General features: G+C 44.8%; 1 protein-coding gene across 1 annotated transcript in view; it reads right to left on the bottom strand.

The window, feature by feature from the left end:
• Nucleotides 1–11,138, bottom strand: part of MYO7B (myosin VIIB) — a 234,965-nt gene extending 223,827 nt beyond the window's left edge. The window contains exon 1 of the mRNA XM_075569626.1: nucleotides 11,003–11,138. The gene's annotated coding sequence lies outside the window, so the exon portion shown is untranslated. The remainder of the gene's footprint in view (nucleotides 1–11,002) is intronic.
• Between the last annotated feature and the right edge of the window lie 6,487 nt (nucleotides 11,139–17,625).

Below are 17,625 nucleotides of genomic sequence, written 5' to 3'. Positions count from 1 at the left end.
TATAACCCTGCTGAAATCAGCGAAGAGTTTGTGACATACTACAATAACCTATATAATCTGGCAAAACATGACCAAATTAACACAGACCTTGCAACACAGATAGATGACTATATAAAAACAACTAGACTATCTAAACTAGCTGAGTCAGAGGCAAGCCACCTAGGAGACCCTATAACAGCGAAGCAAGTGTCTGTCGCAATTAAATCTCTTAAAAATTCCATGGCCCTGGGCCCAGATGGGTTCTCTAATTTATATTATAAAAAGTTTGAGAACACACTGAAACCTTATTTGGTCAGATAGTTTAACAAAATTCTAAAAGGCGAAGCTTTACCAATTGATTCACTGGAGGCCTCAATTATAGTAATTCTAAAAGAAGGGAAAGATCCTACACTATGCTCCAGCTACAGACCCATCTCTTTGTAAACACGGATATAAAATTGTTCGCAAAATTTTTGGCGACTAGACTGAACAAGGTTCTAAATATTTTGATCCACCCAGACCAAGTAGGGTTTACTCCAGAGCGGCAAGCTTCAGATAATATTCGCAGGATTATTAATATTATACACAATAGCAACACGAACCAATGCCCCACAGACGCAGAAAAAGCATTCGATAGGGTGGCTTTGCCTTTTATGTTCCGGGTGCTCAGGGAGCTGGGTCTCCACGAAAATGTTATTAATGGTATTGTAGCGCTATACTCCTGCCCAACAGCCACAGTCCACACCTCAGGCTATATCTCAGCACCTTTTAAGATCTCAAATGGCACCAGGCAGGGTTGTCCGTTATCCCCCCTGCTATTTGTATAGTACTGGCCTCAAGAATAAGATCAAACCCAAAGATACAAGGCATCCCTATAGGAGACGAAGTTTACAAGGTATCCCTTTTCAAAGATGACATTTTACTTTCTCTGACCAGCACAGAGTCATCCCTAAGAAGCCTGTTTAATACACTAGACGAATTTGACAATTTTTCACATTTTAAAGTCAACCACACCAAATCAGAAGCTATAAGTCTATTTATACCCAAAGAAATAGAGAATGATTTGAAAAAGAAATGTCCTATAAAATGGAAGACAGATATGATAAGGTATCTGGGAGTGTTTATTACACAAAGATATGAGGATATTTATAGTGCAAACTATCCAAACAATCAAAACCCTGAAGAAAGATCTATTGAATTGGTCAGGACATCAGATTTCCTGGTCAGGCAAAGTTGTAGAGGATGTAGATAGAGCACAGCCAAGGAAATCCTCCTTTTGGTATCCAGAGAAGGGAAAAAAATTCCAGGCAACTCCAAACTAAGTAAATGATCGATTTATTGCATGCTAGAAAAACAATAAAAACGGACTACATGAACGCCTGGTCAGGCAGGATTATATCAGTTAAAATGAATCTACTACCAAGAATACTGTATTTATTTCAAGTACTACCAGTAACAGTCCCAGCATATGTTATCAGGGACTTGGAGAGTGAAATAGCCAAATTTATTTGGAACTGCAGGAAACCCAGAATTAAGAAAAAATTAATGTTGCTTCCTCTGGCCCAGGGAGGCATTTTATACCAAACACACATTTCAGCCTCCATTGATGAATTTTGAAATGCTCTGTGTGCGAGGAACCGACACACGGGGACTAATATCTAGGTTATACAAAGGAGTAATTGGCTCAGGTAAAGACTACGCACGGAAACTTAGCTTTATGTCTCAGTGGGAGACTGACCTAGACAAGACCCTAGATGATGAGGAGTGGACTGAGATATTTAATGCGGCAGCCAAAAACTCCATCTGCACGACATTAAAGGAGTACTCATATAAGGTATTGATGAGGTGGTATCTCACCCCAGTCAAGTTATCTAAATTTGTCCCTGGTTACTCCCCTTTGTGCCCCAAGCAATGCGGAGAAACGGGGTACGTGTTGCACATGCTGTGGTCCTGTCCTCGTATATCACCCCTATGGAACAAATTAGAAATTGGCTGCAGAGGACTTTGGGCCTCGAAATTCAGATGGACCCGTGGCTGTTTTTGCTAAACAAACCAGTGCAGGAACTATCCAGAGCGGGAAATAAATTAATTGCTCATTTTGCAACCGCTATGAGGTGCGAGACCGCAGCATTGTGGAACCAAAATACAATTCCATCTATTGAAAAGATTCAGAACAGAATTTGGTGTGTTTGCCAGATGGAGAAGTTGACGAGTTTAGCTAACGAAACTGGCCCAAATTTCCAAAAGGTCTGGCTGCCGTGGCTGGCCCAGACAGATATCCAGGGAGTGAGCAATGCCACCGTTTGGCACTGATAGGAATAAGGGAGTTCTCCTTAGATGAGATGCAATAGGTAGGGGACTGGAAAGACAGGCCCGGACTAGGCCTCATAACAAAGTTGTGCTGGGTCCATCCGGTCGTCAAAGGACAAACCATAGGGGACTGCCAGGAACCAAGATCAAAAAGTGCGGCCAAGACTTCGACTCCTCCCCCCCCCCCCCGTCCCCCTGTCCTCCTACCCCCGTTTCCCACCCATGGTGAGTTTTATGTTGTATGTCTGTGGGTCTGCATGACATAGGGCATGAATACGACATTTACGCAAGAAAATTCATGTGATAACATGTACATATTTATGTTATGCCTTGTGGACAAAAATCAATACATTTGAAGTTGAAAAAAAATTAGATCAAATAATATCATATATTTCGTCCAAGGTGTAAATTCTATATACACCAAAAGGCTGTTAGGGCCATTTTTTACTGAAAATCACCATTGTAATCAATTGGAATTTTCTGCCCCAAATGGCCGCATCGAAGTACAGTATATAGAATTTACCTGTGAAATGTTTTACGTTAGCTGTGTTATAGCTTCTGGGAAACCATGTTTATCTCTTCTAATAGGTGAGAGTTGGAGGAAGAGAGTTAGGCTGAGTCCCCAGTCTTCACTGTGGCACGCGCGCCCGGTGGGGGGCGGCGCGTGCACAACGCTACACCGCGATCTGCGGTCTGGGGGGAGAGGGAAGGTTTGCGACGGGATGGGGCGTGGCTGTGGGTTTGCGGGGGCGTGGCCATGACGTCCCGCGGCTGGTTTGCCCTAATTTCAAATTCCCCCGCCTGCCTGAAAACCTGTCACGCACCGCTGGGGAAAGGTGCGCGACAAGGTAGGGACTGGGACCGGCCGGACTGGAGGGGGTGGGGCTTGATAGCACAGCGCACGCCGAAGTGACTGGGGCCGCCCCCTTAGGCTGTGCTTATAGTGCCGGCGAGAGCGACGCGTCGTCGCGGCAAAACAAATGCATTGTCACCGTCGCGTGCGCTTATAGTAAGTGCGACGGATCGACGGTTTGGTCGCAATCGCTGGAAGTCATCTCAATTTGATTTTTCCAGCGACCGCAGCCTGATGTCACCGTCGCGTCGCCGGGACTATAAGCGCAGCCTAAGTTGAAGGCATCCACAGGTTAACCACCGCTGTCTTAGGCTGCGCTTATAGTGCCTTACGATGGCGACGCCGCTCCAAAACAAATACATTGACTCCATCGCAAGCGCTTATAGTAAGCGCGATGGCGACGGAGCGACCAAAATTTGGAAGCCGGTAAATTTGATTTTTTTAGAGACATTCGCCACATGTAACTGTCTCTAAACCAATCAAATTGCATGGCCCGCCCCCTTAGTGACGTCACTGGCCTTGTCGCCAGCGACGTCGTTAAAAACCTAATTACAACTTTCGCTAATGGCGACGGCGATGGGTGACGTCATCGGTCGCGTCGCCAGCACTATAAGTGCGGCCTTATACTGTAAGGTGGGACATGTAAGGTTGGCATAATAGAATATACTTTACATACTGTATAAACATGAACAAATGAGGCTTTATTAAAGAGCAGGAACTACTGGGAATAACAGCACACACCCCGGTGGACACAAACAAGCTACGTGCATGAGAGTAAGTGCAAAACACCATCAAAAACAGGTGAAGCTTTCATATCAAAAGCAAAATGATAGATTCCTTGCAGGTATCAAAAGCAACATGCACAACATTGTGTATAGTATACAACCTTTTATACTGTATACTACACACATACTTAAACATAACACACATGTAGCAAGCGTAATTGTCCTCGTTGGTGATATTCTGCAACAACATTGCCATTGATTCCTAGGAAGCACTCTGATATTACAACCCCCCACCACCCAAATACTGTAAATTCCCCCCACCACCCCAAATACGTAAAAAAAAATACATACAACACCCCCCCCCACCCCCCTAATACAGTAAATTCCCCCCACCACCCCAAATACATTAAAACAAAAAACACACATACACTCCAAATACATTAAAACTCCCACCCCCTAAACAGGGCCGTCTTAACGTATGGGCACGCTGGGCAGTTACCCGGGGGCCCCACAGAATAGGGGGGCCCCACGCGCCCGGCCCATGTGTGCCCACCAATGCTCTCCCCCCGCCCGGCACCCCGGCTCCGCTCGCTCTCCCCCCGCCCGGCACTCCGGCTCCGCTCGCTCTCCCCCCCGCCCGGTACCCCGGCTCCGCTCGCTCTCCCCCGCCCGGCACCCCGGCTCCGCTCGCTCTCCCCTGCCCGGCACCCCGGCTCCGCTCGCTCTCCCCTGCCCGGCACCCCGTCTCCGCTCGCTCTCCCCCCGCCCGGCACCCCGGCTCCGCTCGCTCTCCCCCGCCCGGCACCCCGGCTCCGCTCGCTCTCCCCCGCCCGGCACCTCGGCTCCGCTCGCTCTCCCCCGCCCGGCACCCCGGCTCCGCTCGCTCTCCCCCGCCCGGCACCCCGGCTCTGCTCGCTCTCCCCCGCCCGGCACCCTGGCTTGCCAGGTGTCCTGTATTTGGTTCCCCCGTCCGGTAAAATATGAGAGATAATACCGGACATGGGATAGAGCAGGGCTGCTGCTGCTAGGGGGCTGGGCAGCTTCTGAGACTCTGCATCGCTGTGAGGAAGATCTGCAGTGGATGCCTACCGTACAATAAAGACCAGTGTTATATCACTCCTGTCTATGTATCAGTCCTTGGGCAGGAGGGTGAAGTATGCCGTAGTGGGGGCTGATTTCTGGACACCCTGGAATCCATTACAGCTGGAGGGGCTGAACATCAAGAGAACGAACCTAAACCTGTCCTGATCTCCACTTCATCGCTGATAGACTCAGCTCTCCTGATCCTAACAGGTATTGCACCACACACAAGGTAGCATAGGCTGTGCACCTCCTAGAGGGGGGGGGGGGGGCGGGGGGGACAGCGCTAGACATACAAACCAAAACAGACAGATATTTGCTCTAACTATAATTACATTTATTTAAAGCAGCAGTCCAAGCTGTCGTTTCCCCCCCCCCCCCCTTTAATATGCGCATCAATACAATCCACACACTGATAAGTAATTAGCTAAGTTGCTGATCGATTCATTCTCCTGTGATCGATCAGCGAAGATTCGGCTTGGGGGTTCACTAAATGGCCGTCAGGGCAGAAGAAGAGGATCAAAGATACAAATTTCTGTGGGGAAGATCATGTGACCAGGCAGCCACTAGATACAATTGGTGCACTGCTAGAGAGAGGGCAGGACTCAAAAAGAAGTGTGCCAGAGTCTGTTTCAGAAGAGGAAGGGAATGTGACTTTGTAAATGGTTGCTATAGAAACAAAAAATGCTTGTGCCATTATAATACATAAAAAATTTAATTTATAGTTGTTTTAAAAAAAATAAATGCTACAAGTATTTTCTCATAGTACAGAATTGATTTATTTACATTTGAAAATAATCCATGTAGGATATTTCTTGGTCAGCAGCTTTAAGTGAGACCATTGTACAGAAATTAGTTGTTTTGCAACCTAACTGTGATTACACCTTCAAAACCCCGTCCGCCCCGCGTTGCTTACAACAAGAGATATACAGCATGGATAGGTGATTACAGGGCAGACACTGAGACAGGCTGTTATATTCCTACCTCATTCAGAAACCTCTCCACACATCCATGTCTGTCTTGCAGCTAATGAGATTAACCCTAATAGGTTTGATGGCTGCAAAGCTACCACCACACCAAATCCCATTACAGCATGTGCTGTACAGTGAGCGTACTTGCTGCCCCCTGCAGGCATGTAACTGCAGGTACGGCCTGAGAAGCAGTAACATGCAATGCAGGGCTCTGCAGTTACTGTCCCAAAGGGGCCGGCGAGAGAGAGCTCAGGGGCAGGAGGGCTGCAGAGTACTGTAATGTCATGTTGGATGCATTTAAAGACTCAGATGATTATTCTTCAACATTTTGCATGCGGTTTCAAATACAGGAGTCTGAAGCGGCGGCTCAGTGAGTAAAGGGGCCGACTCCCGAAACAACGACACTGAAGCAGGGGAGCCTGGTTCAAATCCCAGTGTCGGCTCCCTGTGACCTTGGGTACGTTACTTTATCTCTCTGTGCCTCAGGAACCTAAAAATAGACTGTAAGCTCTACTCCTCGTGCCTGCAAAACTTCATAGTACAGTACAGTGCTGTGTTCGCTATACATGACAAAAAACTGTGATGTCCCATATATATTTACATTGTCTGGACACTGAGTCTGTGTTACAGATGTCCGAGCAACTGCAATTAAACCAGAATCACAAGGTTCAAGGATGTGTCTCCCGGCCGCCAGTTAAAGAGCCCTGATGTAGTGCACAAGACAATGCCTCTGACAAACTCAAGACACAGTGCAAGTGACAAATCCCCTCTCACAATCCCTTTCCTGTGCATATGTAGCTAGCCTTATTGTTTCCGGCGACGATGCCACCTGTGACCACTGCGGTCGCACCACCGTAACGCTGCGAGGGGTTCCATTCGGAAACATGGATCCCCTGCAGCGCGATTGCAGCAAACCCCGTCTCGGGCGCCGCATGCATTTGCTTCTTTGAACGCGGCACTGGAGACAGAGGGGCCTATTCTCGTAGCTCCGGTGTTGCCAGCGCCAAACCGCGCAGTTTGACATGTTCAGAAGTCGCGGATGTTAATGTGGGAAAAAACCCTATTCTGTATTGCAAATCGCATCTTCTAAACCGCTTCTATAAAAAGTGACAAACCGCTCGGTTTAACATGCAATTTGCCCGGATTGCACCAAATAAATTAGGGAGAGATGCCTGTGCTGATAAAGGAACACACCTGAGGTACCTTGGGAGATATGCTAATGACTATGCAAAGTATATTTAAATGAGTGACACATCCAAAAATATTTGAAGGGGGTACTGGTGTCAGACCCAAGAGGATCAGAATCCACAACTGCTCCGATTTAGGGCAGCAGCATTGAACTAAACCAGATGCTGGGAAGTTCTACTGCTCACACCTGTAGCCCCCTCACCAACCTATTAAAGCAGACCACTGCCTGACTGCCAGTTCAATGTCCTTGTGCACAAAAGGAGCACACCTGAGATACCTGGGACACCTGAGATACCTGGGACACCTGAGATACCTGGGACACCTGAGGCACCTGAGATACCTGGGACACCTGAGATACCTGAGATACCTAGGACACACGAGATACCTGGGACACATGAGATACATGAGATACCTGGGACACCTGAGATACATGAGATACCTGGGACACACGAGATACCTGGGACACCTGAGATACCTGAGATACCTGAGATACATGAGATACCTGGGACACCTGAGATACATGAGATACCTGGGATACATGAGATACCTGGGACACCTGAGATACCTGGGACACCTGAGATACCTGGGACACCTGAGATACATGAGGCACCTGAGATACCTGAGGCACCTGAGATACCTGAGGCACCTGAGACATGTGAATGCAGTTTCCCAAAATCTGGGTTTACTTCAATGTTAGAGCTGCTGCCCTGAATAGCAGAGGTTGTAGGTTCTGATCCTCTTGGGTCTGACACCAGTACCCTCTTCAAAAAATTTGCAAGGTGTGACTCATTTAAATATACTTTGCACAGTCATTAGCATATCTCCCAAGGTACCTCGGGTGTGTTCCTTTATCAGCACAGGCATCTCTCCCTAATTTATTTGGAGGGAGGGTTAAGGGGATATATATATATATATATACACATACACACACAGCTGGAGACACTACTAAATCGGAACTCCTCCTCCTCCCTTTTTCCCTAGCTACCCTCTCAGCGAGCTTCCTCACCGCGCGCCGATTTGCACAGCCGGAATGAAACCACTTTAAAAATGCCTTGTTTCCGCATGGTTTGGAGAAGTGCTTGTTAGACACGGATTGACACACGTCTACTAGAATAGAGCTATAAGATTTGTCCCCAGTGAGTCTGGCCACATCTGTACAGTATGTTGCATTCAGACGCAATGCAAGTTTTCCCATCACACGTGCGAGATCTTGACTTCAAGATTACACGACTCAGAGCACCTGTTCTACTGCCCATGATAGTGCCTTTCTTCCCCCACAAACACCGCAGACAGTGCGGGAGAGATTGTGGCATCAACACACATCTGGCAAAGCATGAACTTTTCTATTACACAGACTGTGTTGCCCTGTTGCAGTGGCTTTCAGCATGTGTACCACAAGACACCTAGATTCAGTGGCAGATTTCCCGTTAGGCCTGGGCTAGGGCGGAAAAATTATGGGGCGGCAAAAATGTCCGCCCCCATATACATTTGCCGTGCTTTTGGGCCTATCAGGCCTGATGGGAAGGCGCTTACATGGCGCTGCCGACCTCCTTCTCCTTTGGAATGCCAGCGTCAAATGACGCCACAGACGGCACCAACGTGACCTCACACAGCGTCTTGTTGCCTTGGCAACGTGACGTCGCAACATCAAATGATGTCATGATGGCACATTACCATAACAACATGACACAGTGCGACGTCCCATTGGTGATGTCCTCTGCGTCATTTGACTCTGGCATTCCAAAGGAGAAGGGGGGCGGCAGCGAGGAGGTGGCCGTGGCATGTAAGCGCCTAAGGGATTCTCAAACCCCCCGCTGCCCGGATTCCATGACGTCGTTGTTTTGAATATTTGACTTCTCAGGAAGCAATACTGTCACGTGATATATATTATTTAATTATTCAAAAATGGTGTTACACTGTCCTGTTGTATTGCTGCATGCGGAGTTCTGCACGGCCGCCGGTGACAAAGGCCGTTTCAAACACACACACTGAGTAGATTACATTGTAGCAAACATCATCAATAGCAAATAAAAGCCCCCAGTTTAGGGAGTGCAGAAACCCAGCTTGCGCGGGACCTAACAGTGTGAGCAGTCTAATGTCAGACACTAAGAAAGCGGGCAAGAGTTTGGATCAACGTATTATATTGTGTTTGAAAACAATGAGGATGTTCCCATTTGGGACTGAAACACTGGAATTTTGTTATCATCCACAATATAATTTGTTCATTGAAATCACTAGTTTTACATGACGACACCTGTAACAGAGTTTTGAATTGCTAGTGACACCCGTATTCCTTTTACGTCAAAGTTTTCCACGTAGGAGCTACAGTATTTCCTATATTTTTGAGTCCTGTGCTTTTCTATTTGACTGAAAGCTCCGATACAATCGTTTGCATTTTCTTTGTATGTTTTCAGTTGTAATTTTGTGTATCCTCATTTCATGATCCATTAATTGTAGTAACATGCGTGGTTAAAAAAAGTTACCGGTACATTGTGCTTTAGAATAATGACCGAAGTAACCTCGTGTTTAATGTAGCAGACAGGCCGGAGCGATCACGAGTCGCTCCGAGCCCACTTTATACAATCATTGCGTTTGTTCCGTGCGTTATTAAGACGTTCGCTACTGGCCGTGCACCGGCTTCGTGGTGGGGGGGGGGGGGGGGGGGAGGGGAGGGGGAAAGGTGCTGTGCATATCCCGATAAGGATTGTATTAGAAGGAATACTCTGCACCGTCTGCTGGAAGAGGCCGGGACTGCCGTGAGAAGAGGGCAGCCAACATTAGGGAAATAATTCAGTGATACTCTGGAGACATATCAGGATTGGAAGGGATTAAAAGGACAAGTCAACATAGTGGGTCAAAAAAGAAAGTACTGGGTGTAATCGGCCTCCTTAGAAAGATTGTCCCCTTAATGTTACTGTCTAAGGCACGTTCTATACAAGGGCCGCGCGCGCGCACGGCAGGGAGAGGGGAGCCGACAGACAGCGGCGAAGATGAGGAAATTAATCTTTTCGCGCCGCTACCGGCACTGAATGTATGTATGTGTGTGTGTGTATATGTATGCATGTGTATGTATGTATATGTGTGTGTGTATATGTATGCATGTGTATGTTATGTTATGTGTGTGTGTGTGTGTGTGTGTGTGTGTGTGTGTGTGTGTGTGTGTGTGTGTGTGTGTGTGTGTGTGTGTGTGTGTGTGTGTGTGTGTGTGTGTGTGTGTGTGTGTGTCTGCACAAGTCTAATAATTTTTTTATTTTTACCAATGTTTTTTTTTTTAAATAATAAATTACACATACACACACACACACCCATATACATACACATACACACACATGCATATACACATAAACACACACACACCCATATACATACACATACACACACATGCATATACACATAAACACACACAAACACACATAAACACACTCAACACAGTATACTTACGAAAAGCATGCGGCACGTGCACGCGCGTTTGCATAGTCACGCTGTATATAACAGCCCTAACAGATCTGTATCTTGTGAAAAATGAATATTTATCTCTTCGTGTCGGGGACGCTGGATTTCAGCACGTCAGCTACTTCTGTTTATCTGTTTGATTAGTGAGGGCTTCTTAATTACTTTGCAACCAAAAAACAAAGGACTGCTCACCATTTACCTGCGGCTTCGAGGACTAGCTAACCCGTCCCAAAAGTGCGTCCTTGCCACGGAAATACGCAGCTCGAAAACACTGAAAGATAATTACACGTGTCTGATTAAATAGCTACATTTCACCTGTTAACCCTTTTGCTCCCAGACAAAAGGCTGTTATCACGGGATCCCTGTGCGGTCCGTCCCATCGGCGCTTAGTAAATCTCCCTGGTTGTGCGATAAGAGATGCCGAAGGTTACACAGCTACCTACCTCCATATAGTGTACATGTATCAGTGTGCAGTGATGGGGTGGCCACTTATCTCCCAGCGCTCTGAAGTGTGCCACTGTAACGCAGGGCGAGACAAAGCAAAGCTATGTGACACTCAGAGACACAGCCCTTCTTAACTTGCAGGGAGCTGGAAACAGGTCACTCACCCCTACTGGGCAATCTCATTATCATCTGACATTCTTACTCCGTTCCTCCTCCCTCCCATTGTCAGCTAGGGACGGATTAACCCCTGCACTGCTCGATAGTAATAATAACCACCCCTTTTACTGCCAGGAGGGGCCTGATGCGTTTCATGGCCTTCTGGCAGCGTAGGGTTTACTTGAAGACTTGCCAGGGGCTTGGGCAAATGGGCTAGTAGAGACAGGCAGACTGGGAAAGCAGCATCACGGAATAATCCGTTTCCAAACAGTTACAATCAGATTGTAGAGATGAGAGCATGAAAATGTGTGTGTATGAGTATGAGTATGAGACTGTGTGACTGACCAAAGCACTCAATTTCACAACGGACTAGTCATGACGCTGTATCTATTTATTTATTATTAATATATAGCCCTGTACAACATTAGAAGCACATTGACCGAACAAGACAATTCAAGGTCAGCATGCAAGGGTAAGTGCTGCTGGTACTGATGGAAACAATGAAGGGTCAATACAAGGAGCTTTCAAAAGAACTATTCAGGACAAAGGACTCGGGGCATCCCTTAAGGTTGGAGGAAAGGAGATTTCACCAGCAACAAAGGAAAGGGTTCTTTATAGTAAGGGCAGTTACAGTGTGGGATTCATTACCCATGGAGACTGTGATGGCAGATACAATATAAAAAATAAAGGTTGGGCATATTTTTAGAAAGGAAAGGTATAAAGGGATATACCAAATAAGTAATCATGGGAAGGATGTTTATACAGGGAGAAATACAATATTTGGAGTCAGGAAGGAATTTATTTTTCCCCTAATGAGATATCATTAGATGATATGACACTGGGGTTTTTGTTGCCTTCCTCTGGATCAATATACTGTAAGTACGGATATAGGATAAAGTATCTGTCGTCTAAATTTAGCATACGTTGGACTTGACTAACGTATTTTTTCAACCCCTAACTGTGTAACAATATAGCAGTGTAACATATGTAACAATGCAGCTGTGTAACAATATAGCAGTGTAACATATGTAACTGTAACAATATAGCAGTGTAACATATGTAACAATGTAACTGTAACAATATAGCAGTGTAACAATGTAACTGTAACAATATAGCAGTGTAACAATGTAACTGTGCAACAATATAGCAGTGTACCATATGTAACAATGTAACTGTGTAACAATATAGCAGTGTAACAATGTAACTGTGTAACAATATAGCAGTGTAACAATGTAACTGTGTAACAATATAGCAGTGTAACAATGTAGCCGTGTAACAATATAGCAGTGTAACAATGTAACTGTGTAACAATATAGCAGTGTAACAATGTAACTGTGTAACAATATAGCAGGGTACCATATGTAACAATGTAACAATATAGCAGTGTAACAATGTAACTGTGTAACAATATAGCAGTGTAACAATGTAGCCGTGTAACAATATAGCAGTGTAACAATGTAACTGTGTAACAATATAGCAGTGTACCATATGTAACAATGTAACAGTGTGACAATATAGCAGTGTAACATATGTAACAATGTAACAGTGTAACAATATAGTAGTTTACCATATGTAACAATATAGCAGTGTGACATATGTAACAGTGTAACAATATAGCAGTGTAACATATGTAACAATATAGCAGTGTTACACATGTAACAATGTAACTGTAACAATATAGCAGTGTGACATATGTAACAGTGTAACAATATAGCAGTGTAACATATGTAACAATATAGCAGTGTTACACATGTAACAATGTAACTGTAACAATATAGCAGTGTGACATATGTAACAGTGTAACAATATAGCAGTGTAACATATGTAACAATATAGCAGTGTTACACATGTAACAATGTAACTGTAACAATATAGCAGTGTGACATATGTAACAGTGTAACAATATAGCAGTGTAACATATGTAACAGTGTAACAATATAGCAGTGTAACATATGTAACAGTGTAACAATATAGCAGTGTAACATATGTAACAATATAGCAGTGTTACACATGTAACAATGTAACTGTAACAATATAGCAGTGTGACATATGTAACAGTGTAACAATATAGCAGTGTAACATATGTAACAGTGTAACAATATAGCAGTGTAACATATGTAACAGTGTAACAATATAGCAGTGTAACATATGTAACAGTGTAACAATATAGCAGTGTAACATATGTAACAATATAGCAGTGTTACACATGTAACAATGTAACTGTAACAATATAGCAGTGTGACATATGTAACAGTGTAACAATATAGCAGTGTAACATATGTAACAGTGTAACAATATAGCAGTGTAACATATGTAACAGTGTAACAATATAGCAGTGTAACATATGTAACAATATAGCAGTGTTACACATGTAACAATGTAACTGTAACAATATAGCAGTGTGACATATGTAACAGTGTAACAATATAGCAGTGTAACATATGTAACAGTGTAACAATATAGCAGTGTAACATATGTAACAGTGTAACAATATAGCAGTGTAACATATGTAACAGTGTAACAATATAGCAGTGTAACACATGTAACAGTGTAACAATATAGCAGTGTAACATATGTAACAGTGTAACAATATAGCAGTGTAACATATGTAACAGTGTAACAAGATAGCAGTGTAACAATATAGCAGTGTAACACATGTAACAGTGTAACTGTGTAACTAAACTCCGATATTGGGTATCACGCGGTGATCCCGGGTTACGTCCTATTCAAGTTAATGGCTGTTAACGTGGCTCACACACCGATACCCAGTATCGTAGCTCAGGGAATCCTAGCCAATGTGAGGAGAAGTCCCTGCCCTGTAGAGTTTACTATCTAAGCATAGCCTATTTATGAATACATTTTTCTCATAGGAATAATATTGTAGTGATGTGAATAAGGTATGTATGTATATCTTTATTTCTATAGCGCCATTAATGTACATGATAATATAAATAAATAATGCAAATGACACATAAAGGGAAGAAGCGCTTCAGACATAAAAGTAACATTTAAGAAAAGGAGTCCCTGCCCCACAGAGCTTACAATCTGAGTGGTAAGTAAGACGAACGTACAGAGACAGTAGGAGGGTGTTCTGGTAAGTGAATCTGTAAGGGCCAAGGTTTATGTATGAGGTGTATAGTATCAGTCACAGAGCTACTCATATGCTTCGTAAAGGAGGTAGGTTTTAAGATGGGTCTTAAAGGTGTATAGAGAGGGTGCTGGTCAGGTATTGAGGAGAAGGGCATTCCAGAGGTGTGGGGCAGTCGGTGAGAAAGGTTTAAGGCGGGAGAGGGCTTTGGACACAAAAGTGGTAGAGAAAAGACATCCTTGAGCAGAACGCAAGAGTCGGGATGGTGCATAGTGAGAAAATAGGGCTGAGATGTAAGGAGGAGCAGAAGAGTGTAAACTTTAAAAGTGAGGAGGAGAATTGAGTGTGAGATGCAGGATTTGATCGGAAGCCAGGAGAGGGATTTCAGGAGGGGAGACGCTGAGACAGATTTAGGAAAGAGCAGAGTGATTCTGGCAGCAGCGTTTAGGATAGATTGTAGGGTAGACAGGTGAGAGGCAGGAAGGCTGGACAGCAGGAGGTTACAGTAATTGAGACGGGAGAGAATGAGGGCCTGAGTCAGACTTTAGCAGTCAGGCAAAAGAGGAAAGGGTGTATCTTTGTTATATTGCGGAGGAAAAAGCGACAGGTTTTAGATACTTTTTGAATGCGAGAGGAGAATGTGAGAGAGGTGTTTAGCGTGACCACTAGAGAGTGTGCTTTTGATACTGAGTGTATGATAGTGCTTCCAACAGTAATGTAGAAGGAGGTAGTGGGACCAGGTTAGGGAGGAAATATGAGGGTCGCCGATTTTGCCATGTTAAGTTCAGAAACTTTGGTTTGTACAGCAGGTGTAAGGTCGGGGGTTGAAAAGTACATTTGTGTGTCATCAGCACAGAGGTGATATTTGAACCCAAGAGATGTGATTAGGTCACCTAGAGAGAGTGTGTACAGAGAAAAGGAACCGCAGGTATCGATGGGTCACAGACAGGGAAATCCAACCTCTAATTCCAAGGAGGGAAAATATCCAGGCAACTCCAAAAGTAGTATTAAATTGATCGGATTTATTGCAGGCTAATAAACAATAAAAATGGACAACATGAACGCACCTTGTCCTTTGTTATTGTTTACTAGCCTGCAATAAATCCGATCAATTTAATACTACTTTTGGAGTTGCCTGGATATTTCCCCTCCTTGGAATTAGAGGTTGGATTTCCCTGGCTGCGCTCCATCGATACCTGCGGTTCCTTGGATTACTTACCTGGATGGGCTGCACGCCGTAGATACTCGGATTGCACCTGAAGGTATACAGGTAAAGGGCCGCTGTGCCTCGTCATATTTCCTGTATATATTGGATATTATTTCCTGTTCTTATACTGGTTGGGTGTTTATTAATGTGCCGATGTGTGTGGTTGTCACGTGGACATCACTAGACACATATTTATTTTTTATTTATTTATTTATAAAAATGTTTTACCAGGAAGTAATACATTGAGAGATTCCTCTCGTTTTCAAGTATGTCCTGGGCACAGAGTTATAAAAAAATACATGGTTACGATAAAAGAACAGGGTTATACATGGAATTGACAGACGTTTCATGGACAGATAAAGTTGGAAAATTGGGTACAGGGGATAAAGGGCGTATGCGTTTCAGATAGAAATAGAGCAGCTTTAACATCACTTTAACATCAACTTACATCAGCAAACGGCTCACGCCCTTTGGCTGCGCCAAAGGCTGTGCGCCTTTGAAGCAACGCAGATGTACGCTGGGTGGGTGAGGTTGAATCTGGTGCGTCTGTGAACAAAAAGATCTTTTCTTTGTCCCCTTGGCTCATTAACATTCCAGTGGGTGGGGTTGCCGATTCAACAAAGAACAAGCACATGTTAACCCTTAGCACGCTGGTCCTGTGCAGAGGGGAGCAGTTCTTGGGGGGGCCCTCATCAGGCTGTGTGCCTTTGGAGCAACGCAGATGTACGCTGGGTGGGTGAGGTTTAATCTCCCTCCCAGTTCTACTGAATCTTTATTTTGTGGACAATCCTTCTTTATCTGGATATTATGCTGCATAGACTTTGCAAACGGAACCGTGTCTGATTACTGAGCACCTAACTCACTCACAATTTGTAAAGAGAAAAGAGAAGATGTCCCAGGATAGAGCCCGGGGGTACCCCCACAGAGAGATCGATAGAGGAGAAGGAGGTGCTGGTGTTAGCAAAAGAGACACTGAAAGTACAATGGATACTTTATTATGGATATCAACAGTATGGAGAATGTGAAGGAGAAGAAGGTGGTCCACAGTATCAAATGCTGCAGAGAGGTCGAGTAATATGAGCAGATTGTAGTGACCTTTGTCTTTGGTAGCATGGAGGATCATTAGTTATTTTAGTGAGGGCTGTTTCAGTGGAGTGAGCAGTGTGGAAGCCAGATTGTAGAGGGTATAGGAGAGAATAGGTCATGAAAAAATGGAGCAAGCGAGAGAAAGAAGACGTTCAAGGAGTTTGGAGGCAAAAGGCAGGAGGGAGACAGGTCGATAGTTAGAAAGACAGGTAGGGTCAAGCTGTTTTTGAGTAATGGTATGACTGTTGCATATTTGAAGGAGGAGGGAAAGGTACCAGAGTAGAGGGTGGAGTTAAAAATGTGTGTGGTCCTAGGGATTAGAGTAGGAGCAAGAGGTTTTAGGAGTTGGGAGGGAATGGGGTCAAGAGGGCAAGTGGTAGAGGGAGAAGAGGAGATCAGCAGTGACACATCCTCCTCTGTGACAGCGGGGAAAAAAGTCAAGGAAGGCAAGAGGAGAGTTAGGAAGAGGTGAAAGATGGGAGTAGGATACAGAGGGGATGTCCTGATGTATGGATTCCACCTTTCTCTTGAAATAGTCAGAAAGGTCCTGAGGTGAGATTGAGGAAGAAGAGGGAGCTGGGGATGGTCTGAGTAGGGAGTCAAAGATAGAGAAGAGTCTGCGTGGGTTAGACTTGTGCGTGTTGATTAGTGAAGAAAAGTAGGTTTGTTTAGCCTGGGAGTGGGCAGAGTTGAAACAGGATAAAAGACATTTGTAGTGAAGGAAGTCTGCGAGAGTGTGAGATTTCCTCCAGAGGCGTTCAGAGGAACGAGTGCAGGAACTCAGCATGCGCGTGTGGAAATTTAGCCAGGGTCTGGGGTTAGAAGATCCAAAATCTAATGTAAGGTGCACCGCAGCAAGGAGCTGGTCATGTGGCAATACAAATATGATTTATTCAAGCTGCATTAAAAAACGGTGCTTGGTATAAAGCTCCTACGCGTGTCGGGGTTAGAAGGTCAAGAACGGCAGAGAGAAAGCGGGGCATGTAGATCAAGAGAGGAGGATAGGGCAGAGTTGTGGTTCCTGACCAGGTTGTCAGGTTCTGTATTAGAGCAGAGAGAGGACGGAGGATCACAAGGTGATGCCA

The sequence above is a fragment of the Ascaphus truei genome, chromosome 14 (genome assembly GCF_040206685.1).
Source record: "Ascaphus truei isolate aAscTru1 chromosome 14, aAscTru1.hap1, whole genome shotgun sequence".
Taxonomy (NCBI): domain Eukaryota; kingdom Metazoa; phylum Chordata; class Amphibia; order Anura; family Ascaphidae; genus Ascaphus; species Ascaphus truei.
This window is presented reverse-complemented; position numbering and strand designations above follow the sequence as displayed.